Here is a 4,026-nt window from a genome sequence, read left to right on the forward strand (position 1 = left end):
GATCATGATCTGAGCCCAAGTCGGACACTCAACTCACTGAGCCACCCATGTGCCCCCCCCCCCCAACGTAGTTCAGAACCCACAGCAGTCCTGGCAAGGGTGCCATAACTACAATCTCATGTAATTCACCTACTAAACGATTGGACAGGTACTCATTTCATTTTGTTTCTTTTTCAAATTGCCTTTTTTTGTAGTCTCTTTGATTTCAAAAGGTTAATACAAAGAGTTAAGTAGTTTCAGGGTCCAAATATTACCCAGTGTGCATTTTTGCAGGTACACATTTCAATCTCCTTCACGTGGTGCGAAAACTACCCCAGCAACCACCTTCGCTCTAGTACTATCAAACTATTATCACAGTAGGGTCTGTTACTTGATACTCTACTCGCTCTCACTCTCTCACTTTGTCTCTTCCTCACGATCTCGCTCTCTTATTTCCGGTGATTCTTTACTTCTAACCCGTGAATGATTACAATATTACATGGTACTTGTAGATTTCTGACTGACATAATTCACCCTTAGTCCAATAATCGATAGTTTCAACAAACCATTACAAGTTGAAACTTTACACTCTATCACTGGGCTGAAAAGTACATATCTTACTGGCTGACCCAGGAAGGAAACACACCTCTGTCAAACCCATACAAAAAAACAAGGCTGCTAATGTGGAACTAGGTCGCTGAAGAAGCGGCATAAGACCAGCCTTGCCTTCCAGCCCAGCAATTCAGCCTCGTGAATTGCCAGGGGCTCTGGGGATGAGGGCTGAGAGGCAGGGCAGAGGTAGAGGACCCAGGGAGCCCAGGACTGGAGCACAGTCAATATCTGAGAACACACTGCGCCTTCCACCCTCCTGGGTCCTTGTATAAATAGGCCCCAACCCAAACCTCCAACATGCGAACCCCTACCGAGACCCCAGCCCCGCCCTCTCTTCCTCCCCCCTGCACCTGTGGGTGGTGTGTCAGGGAAATTGCAAACCTGAGGAATGGCCTCCAGGCAGTACAGAGGGATTTGGCCTGATAAGGGGAGCGGGTAGCAGGGAGCATGCCCCTTCTGACATGCGGTGGGGTGTGCCAGCCACGCCTGACAGGGCCGGACCAGGCCAGGCCAACTTGCTGGCCCGGGAGGGGCTGAGGGAGCAGTGGCTGGGTGTGTTTGGCCCCAGGAGCCAAGCTCCTTGAGGAGAGAGGGACACAAGCAGGGAGGGGGGAGGAGGGGTGGGCGCCAAAGTAGAGGTGAAGGAGGCCAAAGGGAAAAGGCAAAGGCCTACAACACCCGGTATTCCCAGGCGGTCTACCATCCAGGTGCCTACCAGGCCCGACCCTGCTTAGCTTCCCAGAGAAGACGGGGTCAGGCTCGAGCAGGCTGCTATGGCGAAAGAGGCAACCAGTTGCCACTGGGCGCTTCAAGAGCCTGATCCACGCGTCCCAAGCCAAGCGTGTGCCACGCTTCACGAGGCAGGCGCCTGCCTGATTGCCTGCCTGCCAGCCTGCCTGCCTGCCTGCCTGCCGCCGCCACCTCAGGCGCTGCCGCCGCAGCCACCGCCGCCTATGCCGCCTTCCGCCTCGGACCCCGGGGCGGGTGGCGGAGGCCGCGCCAGTGGACCCTGGCAACGCGCTGTGGCGCAAGCCCCGGTGTTCTCTAACCCCGGGACTCTTGCCGGCTGCTCCTGGCTTGGACCCACGCCCGCCTCCGCTTCCATCCCGCAGCGCACCGCACCGCACCTCGCAGCCCCGCACCGCACCTCGCAGCCCCGCACCACACCACGATGGGCTGCTCAGTGGGAAGAGGGTGGAAGTGAGCGTGGGGCATCAGGCCGCTCGGGCCTTCGGGGCCCGCCCCGCCTGGTTCTCAGAGCCTCCTCCCCAGCCCTAGGGCGGGCGCAGCCAGCCACGGGGCCGTTCCCTCCCGTCTGCCCCACCTGGTGCAAACCCACCCCCGAGCCCCCAGCGCCCCCAGAGACCACCACCAGCCCGAGTACGCTGCCCTAGCTTGGTCTCGTGAAATGCCACGGGCCCTGGGGATGGGGACCCGAGGGAGCGAAGAGGTCCAGGACCCAGGGAGCCCAGGCCTGTGATGGAGTCCGAGTCTGGGGTCTCGCTGCCCCTCCCGCCCGCACGACCGCCCGACCGCCCGCTCCTGGGTTCTTGTATCCACCCACCCAGCCCCCACCCTCCAGCCCCCAGGCGCCAGCTTCTGGTCCCGCCAACACCGCACCCCCCACCCTCCGTGTGGGTGCGGGTTTGTGTGGTGTGTCAGGAAAGGTGCAAAGCTGGGCTGTGGCTTCCAGTCGGTGCAGTGGGATTTGGCCGAGGCGGGGAGCGGGGAGCGTGCCCCTTGTGAAGTGCGGTGGGGTGTGCGGGGGGGGGGGCCCTGGGGGGTGGGGCGGAGCGGAGCCAGGCCCTGCCAGGCCACTTTGCTGGCCCGGGAGGGGCTGAGGGAGCAGTGGCTGGGGTGTGTTTGGCCCCAGGAGCCGTGCTCCCTGGGGAGACACGGACACAGGGAGGGAGGGGGAGCGGCGGGCGCCAAAGGAGAGGTCGAGGCCAAGGCAAAAGGCAAAAGCCTTACAGCACCCGGTATTCCCAGGCGGTCTCCCATCCAAGTTCTAAGCAGGCCCGACCCTGCTTAGCTTCCGAGAGGAGACGGGGTCGGGCGCGTTCAGGCTGCTATGGCCAAAGAGGCCAGGGGCTGCCGCTGTGCGCTTCAAGAGCCAGCTCCACGCGTCCCAAGCCCAGCGTGTGCCGCGCTTCACCCATGCACCTGCTTGCTTGCCTGCCTGCCTGCCTGCCTGCCAGCCCCCCACCTGGCAATTCCCTCCCTTCTGCCCCAACTGGCTCAAACGCCAACCGGAGCCCCAGCGTCCCCAGACAACATCACCAGACAAAGCCCGCTCACCTAGCTGGGTCTTGTGAATTGCCAGGGGCTCAGGGGTGGAGGGCTCCGAGGGAGGGAAGAGGCCCAGCACCCAGGCAGCCCAGGCCTGTGGCGTAGACGGAGTGTGGTGTCTCTGTGTCCCTCCCGCCCCATTTTTGTCCTCGCGTCTACGCACCCCAGCCCCCACCCTCCAACCCAGGCCCGAGCCCCCACGCTCCAGCGCCCATCCCCAGGACCCCGCACCCCGGACCCCCAACTCCGGAAAACGGTCCCGCGTGCACTGTGCACTCCATGCGGGTGTAGGTGGTGTGTCAGGGAAGGTGCAAAGCTGGGGTGTGTTTTCAGGCCCATGCAGTGGGATTTGGCCTGGTGCGGGGAGTGGGCAAAGGGGAGCGGGCCCCTTGTGACGTGGGGTGGGGTGTGTAAGGCAGGCCAGGCCGCTGGGCTGAACTGGGAGGGGCTGAGGGAGCCCTGGCTGGGTTGAGCTTGGCCCCAGGAGCGCCTCTTCCTGGTCAGGAAGGGAGGGGTGGGGGGGTGGGCTGGCGCCAATGAAGAGGTCAAGGAGGTCAAAGGCAAAAGGGAAAAGCCTCCAGTTACACGCATTCCCAGATGGTCTCCCATCCTAGTACTAACCAGGCCCGACCCTGCATAGCTTCCGACCCAAGAGGAGATCCGGCGTGTTCAGGTTAGTTTGTCCCCAAATGCTACCCGCTGCCGCTGTGCGCCGAAAGAGGCTGGTCCTCGCCTCCCAGGCCCAGCGCGTGCCCCCTTCACCATGCACATGCCTGGTGTTTCAGGGAAGTGGCAAGGTTGGCACAGAGCCTGACGCGGGGCGCCAACTCACAGAGCGACAGCGGGTGAGCCACCCAAGTGCCCCGAGGATGCTACTTTTCTGTTTGTTTGGAAAATGAGGATTTTGCCTGGTTTTTGTGCCTGGTTAATGTGTCGTACCCTGATTCTTTCCCTGTTTTCTCTCTGAAATACCTACTGTAGGCCATGGCCCAGAAGGAAGACATGCAGGAGAGTATCACTACCCTTGAGAAGAACTGCCTCAGGGCAAGCACGAAGCCACCTCTCTGCAAGACCTCAGGATAAACTTGAAAACGAGATTGCAAAGAAGGACTCTCTGCATCGACAGGTCGTTGGTTTCGTTGAACT

The 4,026-nt window shown here is 61.3% G+C and overlaps 1 pseudogene; it reads right to left on the minus strand.

Moving 5' to 3' along the window:
* Positions 1-2,555: 2,555 nt before the first annotated feature.
* Positions 2,556-2,674, minus strand: LOC121025154 (uncharacterized; annotated as a pseudogene).
* Positions 2,675-4,026: the final 1,352 nt, after the last annotated feature.

This window comes from Herpailurus yagouaroundi, unplaced genomic scaffold, assembly GCF_014898765.1.
Source record: "Herpailurus yagouaroundi ecotype Mexico unplaced genomic scaffold, PumYag 67521, whole genome shotgun sequence".
Lineage (NCBI taxonomy): Eukaryota > Metazoa > Chordata > Mammalia > Carnivora > Felidae > Herpailurus > Herpailurus yagouaroundi.